The sequence below is a fragment of the Octopus bimaculoides genome, chromosome 16, assembly GCF_046866305.1.
Source record: "Octopus bimaculoides isolate indiv1 chromosome 16, ASM4686630v1, whole genome shotgun sequence".
Taxonomy (NCBI): domain Eukaryota; kingdom Metazoa; phylum Mollusca; class Cephalopoda; order Octopoda; family Octopodidae; genus Octopus; species Octopus bimaculoides.
Window position 1 is genome coordinate 48,992,012 of NC_142943.1, and position 21,262 is coordinate 49,013,273.

The 21,262-nt window shown below is 36.1% G+C and overlaps 1 protein-coding gene across 5 annotated transcripts in view; it reads left to right on the forward strand.

Moving 5' to 3' along the window:
• Positions 1–21,262, forward strand: part of LOC106884137 (alanyl-tRNA editing protein Aarsd1) — a 426,316-nt gene that overhangs the window by 184,953 nt on the left and 220,101 nt on the right. Inside the window, exon 2 of one of the 5 annotated variants that reach the window (XM_089364771.1) lies at positions 7,935–8,050. The exons of the other annotated variants lie outside the window; for them this stretch is intronic. The gene's annotated coding sequence lies outside the window, so the exon portion shown is untranslated. The remainder of the gene's footprint in view (positions 1–7,934; positions 8,051–21,262) is intronic. 5 annotated transcript variants of the gene reach the window in all.

Here is a 21,262-nt window from a genome sequence, read left to right on the forward strand (position 1 = left end):
AAGATTTGAAATCATTATCATTACTATTATTATTATTATTATTATTATAATTATTATCAGACAGAAGTTGCTGAAGCAGATTTTCTACAGCAGATGCCCTTTCTATCTCCAATTCTATATATATACTCATACATACACACTTTATTTGTGGGTTAAGAAGGCAACCAGTGGTTTCATGTTCAAATATACCACATGGATGTGTTGCTACTCATCTCCATATTGGATGAGAATACATGACGTTACACAAGACTGAATGGGATTTTGAAATATATATATATATATATATGTGTGTGTGTGTGTGTGTGTGTTAACTGGGATTTTAAGATTCCTTTAACTGATTATTCAACCAGTGGAGAAAGATTTGCTTTCATAGTTTATGTAGGAAAATAGAAAGAAAGTCTCAATAGAAACGCAGGTAATTATCATCATTTTATCATCCCCATTTTTACACCTGCTCAACTAAGGTCTGACAGATGTTTTGAGGTAGCTGAATCCCCTTATGGTTGCCAACTCTTTTAGATGCCTCCCATGACATGCAGAGACAGGGTGACCCTATTTTAAAACTAAGGATGCACTGGCAGAGTCAGTCAGTAGTTGTGCTTGTGAGTGAGATGATGTGATTATGTACATGATAATAACTGAACAAAGTGTAACGGTGGTGGGGAACTCAATACCTTAGCAAGAGTAAATCATCGTCGTCGTCATCATCATCATCATCATCATTTAACTATAAATATTTAATATAAACCTCTGTGTGTCTGTATCTGTGTATGTATGCACCTACCTACATGCCTGTACATACCTTTAATGCATGAAGTAGTGTGAAACATAACATGATGTTTATCAATAATAATAAAAGATATCTTATCAGCAACTGAACTGTGTCAACGAACTTCAAATAAACAAACAAATAAATGTATAAAAATAAATATGAAAAAAAAAACAAAAAAAAATAAAAGGAACAAAACTGTAGCGTCTGATATGGATAAATCAAAATAATACTTGTCAAGCATTTGGAATTAAAAAAAAAACTACAGCCAAAAAACAAAAATAAAATAAATATAAAGTTTTAGAACATAAAATGAATCAAGACTGAAAATGGCATTTGAAGATAGAGTTGAAACGAACAACAAAGCAAGACAAAATTTATTTAATAAAAAAAAAAACAACAACAACAAAAAACAAAAAGAAAACCGCTTGAAAAACAATAAATTTTATGAACCCCATCCCCACCCCTTTGTTGAGGTTAGCTTTGCCTTTCATCCTTCTAGGGTTGACAAAATAAAGTACTGAAGTCAATTTAATTGACTTTGCCCCCTCACCACCACCACCACCACCACCAACACCACCAACACCATCATCACCATCCCAATTTTTGGTCTTGTGCCTTTATTGGAAGCAGTTATTGTTTCTATGGTCTTATTTTTGATGTGATGTGCTTTCACTGCACAACCAAGTATAGTTTTGTTTTCTGCTTTGGGTTTCTGCAGTATCTTTTATATTATTGTGTTGAAGAGATATTACATAATAATGTGTGTGCAGTGACTAACAGGACTACTTTTGATTTAACGTTCTGTTTGCCATCATAAAAAAAGTGAAAGTAAATTGTCGTAAACAGTGAAAGTAAATTGTGATATTGTGATAGAAACCAGAAGTGACTATAGTGATATACCAAAATTTTATAAAACGAAACTTGATATCTGATATCAAAATATGAAACATCATTAAAATTCAGTTCTATATTTAAGAGATGAGGAATTATGTATAGAACTGTCTCATCTTGTTTGTTGTTAGCATAACATTTCAGCTGATGTACTCTCCAGCATTCATTAGACGTCCTGGAGAAATTTCAAACCAGGGTTCTCATTCCTAAGGTATTTTTCCGATGTTATTATTATTACTATCATCATTATTATTAATATTATTATTATTATTATTATTATTATTATTATTATTCAGGTCACTGCCTGGAATCAAACTTGAAATCTTGGGGTAAGTAGCTCACACTCTTAACCACTATGCCATATGCCTGTGGGCATATGGCGTAGTGGTTAACAACAGACAAGATGACAAATATCCGTCAAATGTAAATAATGTAAATAATGTACATAATTCCTCATCTCTCAAATATAGAACTGTAGTACAAGCTTCAAAAGGATGAAAGGCAAAGTCAATCTTGGAATTTGAACTTCAAATGTAATGATTCAGAAGAAATGCTGCTGAACAGTTTGTGTCTAATACTAACGATTCTGCCAACATACCACACTAATAATAATAATAATAATAATAATAATAATAATAATAATAATAATAATATAAATGAATAAATAAATTAATTAGCTTTGTGGATTTAGTTTCAGGGCTTTCTTGTAGTGCATATTTAGTGAAGAAGAAACAGATTCAGAATTGCAAAAATGTTTACGACATCTACATGCATTATCATTCGGAATAATGAAATCAGTAAATGTTTGTGTTCCGAAACACATGGATTAATCATGTATGAGGGGCATGATCCCAGTTACATGATTAATTCAAATGGTGAAAATTTTAGCAAAACAGTAAAATCTGAAGTAGATACAAACACAGGCAAAAAAAAAAAAAAAAAAAAAGATGGATGGACGGGGTGGGGATTATGTGCAAATATGGTACTACTTAATTGTATACTTTCAGATTAGTGATCAAGTTTGTATAATTCATGCGTGCATAGAGCGATAATTAAAATGATGATGATGATGATGGTAGGTAGGTAGGTAGGAGGAGGGGGTGATGATGAGGAGGACGGTTTTACTAATGCAGTGGTATTTTGCAGCAGAGATAATAATAACAATAACAGAAATATTGACGGGGGGGGGGGGAGATGGGGGTGAAGGATGATGAGGAGGAGAAGCTGGCAAGGAGGAGGAAAGGATGATGGTGAAGAAGAAGAAGAAGAAGAAGAAGGTGGTGGTAACAACAATAGTGATGATGATGACGATGACGACGGCAAGGAGGAGGAGGATTATGACTGTGATGACGAGGGATTGTTGAGACAGCAATAAATGTTAGGAGAGATGCATTTACTTACAATGCAGAAACATGGTTGAATGGATGGAACCAACAGACAAAAGAAGGAGGAAGGAATGGAAAAGAAAGAAAGAAAGAAAGAAAGAACAGAGAAAGGGAGAAAAGAGGGAAAAATGACAAAAGGAAAAAAGGAGAGAGAAATAAGGCAGAAACAAGCAAAGTAAAAAAAAAGGCAGAAAGAGATAACGGAAAAGAAAGAAAGAAAGAAAGAAAGAAAAGGAAAACTAATTTGAACAGAAAACAGGCTCAAATCCTAGCTGGGTTGACTTTGCCTTTCGTCCTTTTGAGGGAGAGATAACAATCAATGAAATTCTATAACTGATCAAATTGACTTTCCACCCCCACCCACAAAATTTTGTGGCTCTGGACCTTTTTAAATTTCATTTGAAATGGAAGGAGAAAGTTGAGAGAGATATGCCGATGCCTCCCCAGTAGACTTGCTGAAAGGTGGGCGATTGTGGTGAGGATGGTTCCTGTGAGTGGATCTACTCTAAGCTGGCACCCTTTAAGCTGAGGAATTCAGAGGAAAGAGAGAGAGAGAGGAGCAGTTGCAATGCTACTTCCAGTGGTCCGGGGTCTATTGAGTTCTTTGGTTGGCCTTGACTGACGTTTAACCCATTGGGGGATTTTGTTTGCTAAGATTTTTTGCAAATTGATGTTTTACTGTTGACGCATTTCTATGTAAACCCCAAATGGCTTTTCTCTTTGATTTGTCCTAAATTTTTTTGCAGTCCTTGTAGGCCAATAAAGAAAGAATTATATGTTACCATTACATCTGCCTTAGCAGAAACAGAAGCATTGTTTTCAGTCAAGTTTGTTTGTCCATGGACAAGCTATCTCAAGAACTGCTGGATGGATTCAGATGAAATTTTCAGGGATGTTTAGCATCATGACTGGCACGAACTGGTTAGATTTTTGGATTGATCCAGTACCAGACAACAATCCTGGATCATTTTTCCAGTTTTTTTTTACTTAATTTTTGAGAGTGGTCGGGTTCATTTTTAGTATTCTCGTTTGTGAGAGCAGTTGAGTTTATTCCAGATATTCTCATTTTAAAAAAGCATCTCTGGCTAATCATTGAGAGGACATTGGTGTTGCTTTGGCAGAGGTTTGCGCTCTCTGAATGCTCTTGTTATTATTATTATTAAAGTTGTAAACTGGAAGAATCATTAGCACACTGGGCAAAATGCTTAGCGGCAGGTCACCTGTCTTCACATTTGGAGTTCAAATTCTGTTGAGGTCGACTTTGCCTTTCATCCTTTCAGAGTCGATCACAGGGGTCAATGTAATCAACTTACCTTCTCCTCACAAAATTTCAGGCCTTGTGCCAGCCTGAAGTTGATGAGGGAGGTGAAGATGGGAAGGAGGGGAGGAGAGGAGGAAAAGCAGAGGAAGAAAAGAGGAGGAGGAAGAAAAGAAGAGGAGAAAGAAAAGAGGAGGAGGAAGGGGGGAGAAAAGTGGAGGGGGGAAGGGGAAGGAAGACAGGAAGGAGGAGGGGAGAGGAGGAAAGGGGGAAGGAGGAAAAGTGGGGGAGGAAACAAGGAGGAAAAGAGGAGGATAGGTGGAGGAGGGAAAGATGAGGCAGGGAGGAGGAGGGAAAGAGAGAGAGAGGGGGGCAGGGATAGAGACAATTATGATGCTGCTGACAATGATGATAAATCAATGATGATGATTATGATTATGATGATAATGATGATGATGATGATGATGATGATAATGATAATGATGATGATGATGATGATGATGATGATGATGATGACACCCCAACACCCCCTCCCCACCCCTAATATACTCAGTAAATTCTTCCTGAAATATATGCTTCTTTAAAAAAACACAGAATTCCATAAAGCTGTATGTGTAAAAGCAGGCTTCCAGATTAAATGGGATTAAGTAATACAGAAGTTTCAGAATTTTTTTTTGCGTGTGTTGGCAGGGGGGGGGGGGGTAATAAAGAAACCTTACTCCAAAATAACAGGCAGATGATATGAATGTGTGTGTGTGTGTGTATCAATCCATTTGTGCCTTTTTCATAAATAAATGTATGTATGTGTATGTATGTGCGTAAGTATGTGTGTATGTATGTATGTATGTATGTATGTATGTATGTATAGAAGCATGCACACATATTCAGATACACACACAGATGGAGAGAGAGAGAGAGAGAGAGAGAGAGAGAGAGAGATGAATAGAAAGATATGTGTGTGAATGTGTGAAAGTATATGGGTGGGGAGGTATGCGTATGTATACACACATAAGTGTACGTGTGAATAAACAGCATATATGTAAATAGTAGAATAAGGAAATTATATACATCAAAGGACAACAGCACACCATTTATAGACTTGAAATACGTGTGTGCATATGTGCATGCACATACATATGCCTCTGTGTGTGTGTGTGTCTATACAAACACATGTATGTCATTTAATATCCACAGGATTTAAAACTGAGCTACTGTAAGTTTCATGCTTAAGACAGTACAATAGTCTGACAAGCTTGTATAGCACAATGTTCTATCAAGCAATCGTTCAGATTCTCATTCTCACAAATATCCCAACAGTACATATTATGCTATCCAATAATTCCTCACCGTACTGCACTTCACCTATCAGCCCTCCGTACATCGTGGTTCACCTATCACACATTCAGTAAATTGTGGATTTTTTCTGGCTAATATATGTAAATTTATATTGTGGACTCCTCAGTATATCCGGGTTTCTGTGGCTGATAGGTATTTATATTCTTTTTAGATTCTAATTATTTCTGTGAGAGGTTTTGGAACATAATACTCGCAATAGTCAAGGAATTACTGTACAAACTTGTCTGACTATAGTACTACCATAAACATGAAACTCAGAGTAACTGAATTTTAAAGCCTGTATATATTGGTTTCAAATGTCGATACAAGGCCAGCAATTTCAAGGGAGCAGGGTAAATTGATTATATCGACCCTAGTGTTCAACTAGTATTTATTTTATTGACCCCCAAAAAGATGAAAGGTAAAGTTGACTTCAGTGGGATTTGAACTCAGAATGTAAAGATGGAGAAAATACTGCTAAGCATTTTTTTCAGCATGCTAATGATTCTGCCAGTTTGCTGAAAAAAAGTAAAGATAAAGTTATCTCCTCGAGTCATACCGACTCATAGGGGCCGGTTTCCCGATTTCCATGACATATATATTCTGTATCTGGACAGGAACCTGGTCCGTCGCAAGATTGCACATTTTTGTCAGTTGAGTGGACTGGAGCAACATGAAATGAAGTGTCTTGCCCAAGAGTACAACATGTTTCCTGGTAAGGAATCGAAACCACAATCTTACAATCATGAGTTCAACACCCTAACCACCAAGCCATGCACCTCCACACCAGTTCGCTGTCTTCCCCCATGTATATTACATGATATTAATCTCTTGCCAGATGGAGTAGTTTTTCTTTATTTGTCTTTTTTTTTTTTGTTGATTCCACCATGTGTCTTTGTGTTTGTCACCTACCACTGCTTGACAACACGTGTTGGTTTGTTTACGTCCCCATGCATTAGCAGTTTGGCAACAGGCATGATAGAATAAGTACCAGGCTTCAAAGGAAACAATAATTAATGGGGTCAATTTATTCGACTAAGCCCCTTCCAAGCAATGCTCTAAGATGGCCGCAGTCCAATGACTGAAACAAGCAAAAGATATAACACACACACACACACAGAAAATACTTGAGAATGCTAAAGTAAGCACGGTATAGATCAGGCCTGGCCAACTCAAATTACACTGCAGGCCACTTTAATCACTCAATGTTCTTTGATGGCCGCTTGTATACTGATAGAATTGGAAGCATTTTGCTTTCTCATGCTATTATTAGAATAATGAATGAATGATCATTGATTCAACATGAAATATTATCGTTGCAACAACAGTAGTATCTTTCTTTTTTACTTTTCATTACAATCTTCGATTTTTTATAAAATTTTTCAAAATGTTTGCTTAACCCTTTCATTACTATATTTCTGTTGAGATGCTCTGTGTTTCTTTCAATTAATTTTAAATATAACAAAGAACTTAGTAAAATAACTTAGTTATCATTAAGCTAGTGTTAGGAACATAAATTGTGAGTAAGGTTTGGTGGAAGATTTTAATTCAAAACTTATGAAAACAAGACATTTGTACTCAGAGCCAGGACACTCCTTGCATGACAGTGACAATTATTATGCGATTTCAATTCACTGATACACACACACACAATATGGTAGGTGAACCAATGAGTATGAATGTGTGTGCGTATGTGTATATAAGTGAAAGATGTGAGGGTGGCCTAAGAGAGATGTGTACACATGCATATAAAAGCTGTGTTAGTGTGTACAGAGATGCGAGTGAGTGTGGTGTGGGGAGGAGTGAGATGTGGGTAGTGAAGGATGATGAGCTGCAAGTGCTAGAGTGAGGTATAGGTGGAGATGAAGGGGAGAAGGATTGAAGAGGAGAGGGAAGCAGGGAATGCTGTGTGTAATTCTAAAGTAGGTGAGGGAAGTACAAGTAAGGAAAAGTGAAGGGATAAATCTGGGCCAAAAGACATGTAAGTTTTGACAAAAAAGATGAGCTCCAGTCCTTTCTGGAAGCAAGTAGTTGAGGATCCCATGCTGGAGGCCAAGCTAAGGACCGAGAAATATTTCATGGAGTGATCAGTGGGGTAGAAAAAATCAAGATATCAATGTAGGTCTCTCGAGTGCTCTACGAAGTTGTTAGACAACTGCAGCCAGTTTGCCCAATATAGACAGACATGCTGTGGAGACATTGGAGTGTCTATATGAGGGGTACCAGAAAGTGCCCTTAATGTGGTAAGTGGAGTGGTTGGTTCTGGTGTGTTGGAGATCCAGGTGGAGGACAGGGTGTGACAAAGAAAGAGCTGTGGATGAGGAGGCTGCATAGGTTGTAGACATACTTAATGGAAGGAAGAAATGGGAGAGGGAAGAAACCAGAGATGTCAGGGCCAGATTAGAAGAAGTAGAATTAGTTAGTAGATGGCACACTGGAGAGGCAGAGAGTCAGGGTGCTGTGTAAGAAGGGAAGGAGTGGGATATGTTCTAGAGAGAGAGAGAGAGAGAGAGAGCTAAATAAATAGATAGATAGATAGATAGATAGATAGATAGATAGATAGATATATATATATATATATATATATATATATATATATATATATATATAGAGAGAGAGAGAGAGAGAGAGAGAGAGAGAGAGGGAGATAGATAGATAGATAGATAGATAGATACACACACACACACATACACACACACACACACATACACATATATATGTGTTGTTCACAATATATATCTCAATTCAATTGTATATTTTTTCATTTGAAGAACTAGTTTCCTTTTTTTTTTTTTGTACTATTTTCATAAATGTAATTTTCTTATTTGTTTTATATTGAACTTTCATTATAGAAACTTAATAGATTAATGCTTTCATGAAACAGAAAAAAAAAACACACACATGGATATACATACACAGGCACATGATTCAATGCAAATTGGAGAAGACCAAAATAAAAAAAATATACATATATATATATATATATATATATATCTTATTCATAATGGAAATTCAACCTTTTAGCATTTGATATATGTAATTCTTCTTACTTATTTTTTCAAAATAATTGTCTTTTTCAATTGCAAAGAAAAAAGTAGACAAATAAATATATTAAAAATAATAAGAATAATAATAATAATAATAATAGCAATACTAATAATCTGGATTTTTCGCCTGTATTTCAGATATAATTTAGACATGTAGAGTTTGATTCAAAATTGCAATGTTTTAATTATGTTCGATCAATTTCCTTTTTATGGCACATGAAAAAGAAATTGGTTCCTAGATATATGCAGTTTGCTACAAATATAGTTAGTTAATCAATTTTTCAAATAAAATACAAGAAAATATGAGGAGGAAAACAAGAAACATCTCCAATACCAGTAAATAAATAGAAGTTATGATTGGAAAGGGTATCTACACAAAGTAGTTTCCAAGTAGTGTTTCTGACTTAACTGATGAAGAAGACGACTGCTATTGCTTACAACGTTTCTGTCTTTCTTTGTATTATTTATGCACGAGTGTGTGTGTGTGTGTGTGTATGTGTGTGTGTGTGATTGGATGTAGTTCATAGTCAATGAAAAAGGGAGCACTCAATATATGAAATAGAGAATATATATATATATATATATATATATATATGTATAGATTTATGACAATCATATATATATATGTATAGATTTATGACAATCATATATATATATGTATAGATTTATGACAATCATACAGGCAGAACAGATTACATACGTATACAAACATATAGACTCATAGGCAAACATACACATATATACATACTCTTTTATTCTTTTACTTGTTTCAGTCATTTGATTGCGGCCATGCTGGAGCACCGCCTTTTTTAGTCGAGCAAATCGACCCCAGGACTTATTCTTTGTGAGCCCAGTACTTATTCTATCGGTCTCTTTTGCCAAACCGTTAAGTTACGGGGATGTAATCACACCAGCATCGGTTGTCAAGCGATGTTGGGGGACAAACACAGACACACAAACACACACACACACAAACATATATATATATATACATATATACGACAGGCTTCTTTCAGTTTCCGTCTATCAAATCCATTCACAAGGCTTTGGTTGGCTCAAGGTTTTTAGTAGAAGACACTTGCCCAAGGTGCTACACAGTGGGACTGAACCCGGAACCATGTGGTTGGTAAGCAAGCTACTTACCACATACCCACTCCGATGCGTATATATATATATATATATATATATATATATATACTCCTACATGTATACATACACACACACACACACACACACACACACACACATATATATATATATGTACATACATGCACATACATATACATACACATTCATATATACATATCATCATATATATATAAATATATATGTATATTTATGTATATGTATGTACATAACACACACACACACACATTAACAATGAGAAATGACTCACTTTAATTCATTGTCAATCATTTTTGTCTACTTGAAAACAGTGACAGTCAATAAAAAATTTCCAAAAATAATAAAAATATCAAAAACATTTTTAAAAAACAAAAACAAAAAAAAAAAAACACATTGAAAAGTTTCGAAAGATAAAATTTCACAGATTTTCAAGGAAAATATTGTCATGATTGAAATATTTAAAAATACCAAAAAAAAATGGAAACTTTTGATTAGAAAGACAGCAGCAATCATTTAAATATTTAAATGTCGCTACCTTTTCCTATTTTCTTCTTTTTGGTTCAGTCAAAGAATCAAAAGTTTAGACAGAAGAAGAATTCTCCACTTTAAGAGGATATACCAAATCTGGAATTTCCCAAGAAGCTGACAAAAGACTAAGAGTTAGAAATCTGGATCAGAGAATATTTTTTAAAATTTTTTATTTGTTTTAGTCATTTAACTGCGGCCATGCTGTAGCATCAGCTTGAAGAATTTTCTTAGTAAAAAAATGAATCGACCCAGTACTTATTTTTTTATTTTTTTAAACATAGTACCTATTCTATCATTCTGTTTTGGTGAACCACTAAGTTATGGGGATGTAATCACACCGACACTGGTTGTCAAGTGGTAGTGTTGGGGAGACAAACACAGGCAAAAAGACACACACACATACATATATAATAATAATAATAATAATGATAATAATAATAATTTCTACTATAAGTACAAGGCCTGATTTTTGTAGGGAGGGCTCTAGTCAATGACATTGACCCCAGTGTTTCACTGGTGTTTCACTGGTATTTAAGGATGAAAGGCAAAGTTGACCTCGGTAGAATTTGAACTTAGAATGTGGCAACAGGTGAAATACCATTAAGCATTTCACCCAGTGTGCTAACAATTCTGCCAGCTCACTGCTTTGAATAACGATAATAATAATAATAACAAGAGCACTCAGGGAGTGCAAACCTTTGCCAAAGTAACACCAACATCCTCTCAATGATTAACAAGAAATGATTTTTAAAATGAGAATAACTGAAATAAACTTGACTGCTCTCACAAACAAGAATACTAAAAATGAACCCAACTGCTCTTAAAAAATTAAGTAAAAAAAAAATGGAAAAATAATCCAGAATCCTTGTCCGGTACCAGATTGATCCCAAAATCTAATCAGTTTGTGCCAGTCACGATGCCAAACATCCCTGAAAGTTTCATCCGAATCCATCCAGCAGTTCTTGAGATATTTTGTCCATGGACAAACAAACAAACAAACACAACTGAAAATAATATTTCCACCTTAGAGAAGGTGGAGGTAATAATATATATACACAACGGGCTTCTTTTAGTTTCCGTCTACCAAATCCACTCACAGGGTATTGGTTGGCCCGAGACGATAGCAGAAGACACAAGATGTCATGCAGTAGGACTGAATCCACAACAATGTGGTTGGGAAGCAAACCTCTTACCACACAGTTATGCTTCTCTGTGTGTGTGTGTATGTGTGTGTGTGTGTGCATGTGTGTGTGTATGTGTGTGTGTGTGTGTGTGTGTGTGTGTGTGTGTGTGTGTTTTCAAAAAGCAATAATCTTCAATAACTGTGTTCCTACTGGAAAGATAATCTTATCTTATTGAGGGGAAGTATTTTAATAAGAAGAGTGGAGGGGGGAAGACTGAAAAATAAAACTGAAATGATACAGAGGGGGAAGGGAGGGGAGGGGAGGAGGCACGCGATAAAAGGAGATGGGGGTAAGAGGAGGGCAAGTACGGAATGATAACAAAAGACAATTCTAAAAGAATCTCTATTTGTTGTCTTTGGTTTGAATCAATATTTTCTGGATCTTGGTATATTTATTTCATAACCATGAAGCACTTGAACTATCAACCAGTGGGGGGGGGGGGGGGGGGTAAGGCAGGAGGGAATCAGGGGGACCAACAGTTCAGGAAGCAGACAGCTTTCTGCTAAGTTGAGGAATTAGACAATTGAAAATAGTGACTGTGCACGGGTGTGTGTGTGTGTGTGTGTGTGTGTATAATGTGTGTGTGTGTGGCGTATGTGTGTGTGTAGTGTGTGTGTGTGTAGCGTGTGTATGTAATGTGTGTGTAATGTGTGTGTGTGTAATGTGCATGTGTGTGTATAGTGTGAGTGTAGTGTGTGTGTGTAGTGTCTGTGTGTGTAGTGAGTGTGTGTGTAATGTGTATGTGTGGTGTGTGCATGTGTGTAGATATATATGTGTGTATGTGTATGTTTGCGTGAGTAGTGTATGTGTGTGTGTGTGTGTGTGTGTGCATATGCATGTACTTGTATATGTGCATGCATGTAAGCATGTGTATATCTGTGTGTGTGTGCGTATATATACATATGTGTGTGTGCGTGTGTGTGAGTGTGTGTGTGTGTGTGTGCATGTGTAGGTGTATGACTAAGTGTTGGTGTGTGCATATGTATGTGTGTATATATATATATATATATATATATATATACACACATGAGAATGAGTGTGTATGTGCATGTCTGTGTACTTGTGTGTCTATATATGCATAAATGTGCACATGTGTATATATATATATGTGTGTGTATATGTATATACATATAGATGTGGGTATGTATACATATATGCATGTGTGCAGACATCCATATATATTTGTATATGTGTGTGTGTGTGTGTGTGTGTGTGTGTGTGTGTGTGTGTATGTGTGTGTGTGTAATGATGCAGATTGATAAATATAAAAAAAAGAAATGGTTTGTGTGTCTTAGAGAGAAGAGAAAGGATTATTAAGAAGAATGGCTTCCTTTTCAAGGAGAAAGAAGTCAATCTGTGCCAGTAAATGGCTTTGACAAAATAAAGTATTAAATGTGTAAGGTAGGACAGAAAAAATAAAAAGGGGATCTTATTGTGAAAAGGAGTTGGGGGCAGCCTTTCAATTCATAGTGAATGATCCTTATGAAAATATACCCCTTCTCAGTGTCAGATCGTGGTTGGTTATCCTGGAACTGCATTCAACTATAAAGATTGCACCACCACCACCACCACCACCACCACTACCACCACCACCATCAACAGCTCCACCACCACCACCACCAGCTCCACCACCACCACCAGCTCCATCACCCCCCCCCTCTCAGACAGTCTCAGTGCTGATAAGAGTGAATATGCAGATATATGTAAAAACATGCATATGAATTTATAAAAGTGTTGCACTTGCACATGCATTCTCAATTATTCATTTACTCCTTTTACTGCTTTCAATCACTGGATTGTGGCCATGCTGGAGTAACGCCTTGTCTCTGTCGGTGATATATCAACCGCCCCCCCCCCCAGAAATTGATTCAGGCTGGTGTTTATTATAGAGGTTTCTGTCTATTGAAAAGATAAAAGACCATTTACAAGCAAAGGATGTAATACTACACCAATTTGCACAAGAAAACATAAACACAAAGATAGAGATTACATACATACACATATACACACAAGCGCATATATATAGGATAATATACATACATACAAATATATCGTCGTGGCACTCCGTCGGTTACAACAAGGACTCCAGTTGATGCAATCAACCGAATAGCCTGCTCATGAAATTAACATGCAAGTGGCTGAGCACTCCACAGACACATGTACCTTTAATGTAGTTGTTAGGGAGATTCAGCATGACACAGAGTGTGACAAGGCTGGCTCTTCGAAATACGGGTACAACAGAAACAGGAAGAAAGAGTGAGAGAAAGCGGGGTTCGCCACCATCACCTGCCAGAGCCTCATGGAGTTTTAGGTGTTTTTGCTCAATAAACACACACAACGCTTGGTCAGGGACTTGAAACCGCGATCCTATGACCAAAAATCCGTTACCCTAACCACTGGGCCATTGCGCCTCCACACTAATATATATATAGATATACACGCACACATATATATTATATGATAATATATATACATAATATATATATAAACATATCTCTCTCTCTCTCTCTCTATATATATATATATATATATATATATATATATATATATATATATATATATATATATATATATATATATATATAAGTCAGTAAATAGTGGGGTTGTGTTAACCGCACATGGAGAAATAATAGGAAAATGAAAAATAATAATAAGGCAGAATGCTAAACTGGAAGCATATTTCAATAAAGATTTCTCTAACCGGCTTTCATTGTGAAGCAAATTTTCAAGAAGAGGGAGAATGAAAATGTTTTTTACAAAGAAGTACAAAATGAAGAAAATAATATATAAAAAAATAAACATACCAATACATTATATTGTCTTTGAGCTTTTGAAGTTCAATGGTAGTTCATGTATATAATGGTTGGAAAAATAAGGATGCATGAGAATTGAGAGTTGTGTTAGGTTTAAAAAAAGGGCTAAAAGCTTGTGTTAAGCAGGAAGTGTGGTGTCAAAACAGGAAGTGTGTGTAAGGGGAGACAAATGTTTTTAGTTGAACTAAAAACATTTGTCTCCCCTTATTATTATTATTATTATTTTATCTACTCAATCCAGGTTGATCTGAGGCTAAACAACAAAATAACAGATTTTAAACCCTTTTGTTACTAAATTTCAGTTAATTTTGAAAATAATGAGGAATTTAGTAAAATAACTTTGTCATTATTAAATTGGGTTTTGATAAAAGGTCTTAATTTAGATCGCTTAAAAAAAACAGGGAGTTTGTATCACAAAACCAGAGATTACCTCAGATGGGTTCTGGTATCAAAAGGGTTAAACCTCAACTAACTACCTTGTATGACATAAGTGACTGGTCTTAGATATCGACCAAAATTATAGGATGGTCACAGCCAGAATGCTTTTGATCACAGATCTGCACCTGGGGCTAAACCACAAAATAACAGCCCCTTAAATGTTTCTTAACCTTGGCAGAAAACTTGTATTATATTTTTACAATGCTTCTGAAACCCTGTCATGCATCAAACATTCCTAAATACATTAGTAGATGTGACATAGCTGAGTGGATAAGGTGTTGGACTACCAGTTCAGAGATCACAAGTTCAAATCCTTTACATGCATTTCTTCATTTTCTCTCTTTCTCTCTTTCTCTCTCAGTAGGATGCTTAATTTTTTTTCTTAATGCTAAAGTTCATTTATCATAGGTAATACATACCAGATGATCTGAGAAAGTTACCTGCCGTACGTTTGACTCTCAGCCAATAGGGGCTGGATGAAAGAAAACTTTATCTCTTGTCTGCTTCACTGCACAAAGCCAGAACCAAAACAACCAACTCTTTAAAGGTTCTTTGGAATTTAGGAGGCATTTATATTGGATTTTTACTGCAGAGCTCTGCATTCCTTGCCTATCTTCTGCTACTATTAATAGTCACACTTCTGACAAAAAAACCTCATGCACTCTAAGCTAATAAGAGGCAGCTTCTATGGGGTTGCTAGAATATGCTAGAAACAGCAGCCAAATCTTTCCTTATATTGCATCCTACCATGTCTTAAAAAGGTAAGGATACAATGGATAATGTAGTCCTAGATATACCATGTCTGAATGAATGGTGGCTGATCACAACTGAAATCATCATCATCATCATTGTTGTTTAACATCCACGTTCCATGCTGGCATGGGTTGAACTAGTGTCTTTGAATATAGATCTGCGTTATCAAGGCTGACGAGAGCCGGAACAATAACAACAACAACAGTATCATCAACAACAGTAACACATTCAGAAAATCATGTTTTTAAAGGTGAAAAATAACTTCAGACAATTTTGAATGCAAGAATTTTTTTTTTTTTTTGACAATTCAAACTGCCTATCAAATGTCAATGCGTGTGTGCATATATATGTGTAGGTGTTCTGTTGTGTTTGCGCATGTGTGTATGCATGCATGTGTTGTAAGTTATTGTAGAATAGCAGAAATGTCTTGATGAACTGTGACCCACAGCCCACACTTAATTCTCAGATGTAAGCATTTCAAATTTGTTTCTGTCAATAATGTCTTTGGGAAAGACTAAAGATTACAAATTTCTCCTAACTTTCCATCAATTCCCTCGAGTCTAATCTCGTTTGTCATTTATTGATTAACACTAATAACTACAAGAAGTCAGACGAAATACTGTCTTATGATATTTAACACTATTCATTGCAGTTACAATAGCAAAACTTTATACAGGGTGTTCAAAACATCTCTCTGCAGTGAATTTTTGTTCGTCCTGCACATCACCATGGTGCTACTTTAAGAGTTTTTTTGGTGAACGGATTATTTTGAAGGGGACTTTGGCCACCAAGATCACCTGATTTAACACCGCCAGACTTATTTTTCTGGGGAGTAAGTAAAGGATCAGTGTACAAGAATCGCCCGAAAACTATGAAATACTTACTGCGGAGAGACTTTTCGAACACCCTAAACAATGCAATTCAGTGACTGAATGTACATATGGCTTTTTTACTTTTATTCTTTTACTTGTTTCAATCATTTGACTGTGGCCATGCTGGAGCACTGCCTTTAGTCGAACAAATTGACCCCCAGAACTTATTCTTTGTAAGCCTAGCACTTAATCTATCAGTTTCTTTTGCTGAACTGCTAGATTGGACGGTTTGACCAGAGCTGGTAAGCTGAGGAGCTGCACCAGATTTGGCATGGTTTCTACAGCTGGATGCCCTTTCTAATGCCAGCCACTTCAAGAGTATAATGGGTGCTTTGTGTGCCACTGGCACAGGTGCCAGTCGTGTGGCACCAGTGTCTGCCACAATTACAATTTCAATTGGCTTGATGGGTCTTCTTCTCAAGCACAGCATATTGCCAATGGTCTCGGTCATTTGTCATTGCCTCTATGTTAATTTGTGTTCTAAGTACTAGCTTAACCCTTTCAATACCAACCCAGCTGAAACCAGCTCTGAGTACAAATGTCTTTTTTTCAAAAGTTCTGAATTAAAATCTTCCACCAAACCTTAGTCACAATTTATGTTCTTAACACTAACTTAATGATAACCGAGTTATTTTACTAAATTCTTTGTTATATTTAAAATTAATTGAAAGAAACACAAAGCATCTCAAAATAAACACGGTAACGAAAGGGTTAGAATATATAATAGAGAAACAATTCTTAACCTTTTTGATACCAACCTGGCTGAAACTGTGTCTAGCTCTGTAGTACAAATGCCTTGATTTCAAAAGTTCTGAATTAAAATCTTCCACCAAACCTTAATCACAATTTATGTTCCTAACACCAGCTTAATGATAACTAAGTTATTTTACTAAATTCTTTGTTATATTTAAAATTAATTGAAAGAAACACAGAGCATCTCAAAATAAATACAGTAACGAAGGGTTAATATTGACAGTTATTTGACTAAATTCTTTTGTTTCAAATAATTAAATTAATTGAAACAAAAGACATTGAGTTTTAACAGAAATATGAGAACAAAAGAGTTAAACAGAGAGCTGCTACTTCTGACACTAATGGACGCAAAAGCAGAAAATTCAACACAAAACTACAAGATTCCGGAAACGGTTGATATCACTTGAAAACACAAATGGTATTTTTAAGAAAATACTTCCAGATCCTACTGACCTGCAGCTATTGAATTTCTTTATAAATTGATTAAACAACTTCTCACATATTAATTGTTAATATTAGGGAAGTTATTAAGGTGGCGAACTGGCAGAATTGTTACTGCACTGAAAAAAGATATGTAGCAGCAGTTCTTCTTACTACGTGTTCCGAGTTCAAATTCCGCTGGCTTCGACTTCACCTTTCATCCTTTCAGGGTCGATAAAATAAACTAACTTACACCCTCCCCGTCCACAACTGCTGGCTTTGTGCCAAAATCTGAAACCAATATTAGCAAAGTTATTATTTCTTGTCTGTCTGTATGTCTGCTGCCTGTCTCCTTTTCTCACTAATGTTGACACTGGCACAGACTATACATACACATATATATACATACATACATACATGGGCATCATACAATCTGCCTTTCCTCTCAAAGTAAAAGGCAGGTTGTACAATGTTTGTGAGTGAACAGCTATGCTACATGGCAGTGAAACATGAGTTGTGACAGCCGAGGACATGAGTAGGATTGAAAGAAATGAAGCCAGGATGCTTCGATGGGTGTGCAATGTCAGTGTGCATGTTTGACAGAGTGTAAGCATCTTGAAAGAAAAGCTAGGCATAAGAGGAATCAGATGTGGTGTGCAACAGAGATGACTGCACTGGCATGGTCATGTGATGCATATGGATGAGGGCAGAAGTGTAAAGAAGTGCTGGACTCTAACTGTGAAGGGAACCTGTGGTAGAGGTAGACCCAGAAAGTCATGGGACAAGGTGGTGAAGCATGATCTTTTAACTTTGAGCCTCACAGAGGCAATGATTAGTGACTGAGACCTTTGGTGATGTGCTGCACTTGAGAAGACCCATCAAGTCAAGTGAAATTGTAGTTGTGGCTGATGCAGGTGCCACCTAACTGGCATCTGGGCCAGTGGCATATAAAAAGCACCTTTCGGGCATTGGGCTTCATGGAGGCAAAGTGGCTGAGCTCCTTTTGAGTATTGGGCCTCCTGGAGGCACTGACTGAGACCTTTGACATTATGTTGTGCTTGAGAAGAAGACCCATCAAGCCGAGCAAAATCACAGTTGTGGCAGATACAGGTGTCATGCAAATGGCACCTGTGCCAATGGCACGTAAAAGCACCCATTACACTCTTGGAGTAGTTGGCATTAGGAAGGGCATCCAGTTGTAGAAACCATGCCAAATCAGGCTGGCATCTGGAGTAGCCTTCCAGCTTGCCCAGCCCTGGTCAAACCATCCAAGCCATGCCAGCATGGACAATGCACGTTAAATGATGATGATCATCATCATGATGTGTGTGTGTGTGTGTGTGTGTGTGTGTGTGTGTGTGTGTGTGTGTGTGTGTGTGTGTGTGTGTGTGTGTGTGTGTGTGTTTGGTCTTGTTATTGTCACCTGTGTGTGTGCTTTGGTTGCACAGAGAGTCAAACAAGGAGATACTATCTCTCCAAAGCTCTTCATGGCATGCCTCGAAATGATCCTCAGTCATTGACTGAGACAGTGGCATACAAATCAACAAGCTGCTCACCTGCCTTCCGTTTGCAGACAACATTACGCTCATTGCAGAAATTACCAGGCAGTTACATATGCTGGATCAGCTGAACACCAGATGATCAATCATATGAAAACAAAGTACATGTGGTCCCAAGACACCCAGTGGAGTTGTGGTTGGAGGTGATGAAATTAGGGAGGAGGTAGAAAGTTATATATATATATATATATATATATATATATATATATGTATATGCGGATATACATATATATATATATATATATATATATATATATATATGTATATCCGCAATATATGCAGGATATAGACAAAACCAAATGTTGACAATTTAATATTTGATATACATTAATAATATCAATTTTTGATTTTGTCTTTATTCTGGTATTATATGTACCATTACCGCGGCAATCTAGCTTGTCCTTGCTTCGGAAACATGGTTTATACAACAAGGAAACAGGAATGGAATGTTTTACAAGGCCTGAGTCAAAAAATTCTGATGAAGTGTATCCTATCAAAGCATGCTACTCAATATGTGTGTGCATGCATGTGTGTGCACATACACACACAACATATATCCACAAACAGACACATATATATACTCTACACATTTAATCAAAATATAAAAATGCATACATGCCTACACAAACCTATTACATACAGTCATTTAAACATATATGTGTGTGTGTGTGTGTGTGTATAGAAAACCCTACATATACACACATGCACACATAAACACACAAAGCATCTTCACACCCATTATAAACTTCTACACAATGGTAACTAATACTATTCTCATTGTGGTATTTATATTTCATTTTCCTTTTTATTTTTCCCCATTTTTTTAATGTCTGTTTTTTTTTCTGTGGGGTTTTTTTTTTTTGTAAAACAAAAATAAATATATACTTTTATTATAAAATAGGTAGAATATTCCACTGTATTCCTCCTTCCTGCAGTGGAAAGGCTTTGACTCACAGGAAGATAGAGAAACAAAATCAGGAACAAAAAAAAAAAAAGAGAAAAAACAGAAAGAGAGGGAGAGAGAGATTAGCTACAAAACAACAACACCCACCACTGCCGCCATCGCCATCACCATAGGGTTAATCAGCCAGTATGTCTACCTCACATGATGGGTGTGAGGTCTGAATCATTGATGACTCTTTCAGCTCCAGTTCACTAATGGACAGAAAATCAATTAACCATGCTGAACTTGGCTTTAATTTCTCTTGTTTGGGTTTCGGTTTGGATTTCCGTTTTATACCATTTTGCTTTGTTGTTGGCGTTGTTGTTGCTGTGGTTTTTGTTTCGTTTTTCATCAATGCAAGTCAGAGGTATTTTAAATAAATAGGCTCAGAGTACCATAAAACTTTGGTTGGTGAATGAAAAATTAACCGAAAACATAATAGAGAGAGAGAGAGGCAAAGAAATATATTTTTCATACAACAACAGCAACAACAACGAAAAACACAAAAGGTTTATGGACAGGTTGGTTGCAGTTAAAACGAGTGTATTAAATTTATATAACAATGTTAAGTAAATAATTATGAAATTCTCTCTTTTGCATTAACCATTGGAACTGTCAAACAACTGCAGGTGCACATCATGACGAATAAATCGATAACTAACAGCATGCTAGTCGGCATAGAGGAAGGATGGAAAGAAGAGGAAGGAGGAGGAGGAGGAGGAATATCAGGAGAAGCAGGAGAGAGAGAAAGACAGATAGACAGACAGAGAGAGGGAGGAAAATAAATCAATTTGATAAAAATCTATATCAGAAGAGAATTATAGATTAATAGAAGCACAACATAAACTGCTGCTAATTTGAAAATCGTGATCCATTAAATTTAAGCTTATTTCAAAATTATTTCAAGAACCTTGCTTTGTTTTGTTTTTGTTTTGGCGTTTTTTTTTGTTCATTTGTTTGCTTTTTTTTTATATATATATTTTGATAATTTTATGGAAAGCAGAGTAAAAATAAGTTACAGAGGTTGATTATTTCAAAAGAGAACTTAATTTTTTTTCTCTCTCTTTTCTTATTATTTAAAAAATAAATTTCAATCAAACTTAATATATGGAACAGGCTGTGAACTCAACACAAGGGTTCAATACTAGTCCAATTCAGTTTCTAGTAATTTTGTTGTTTTGTGTTT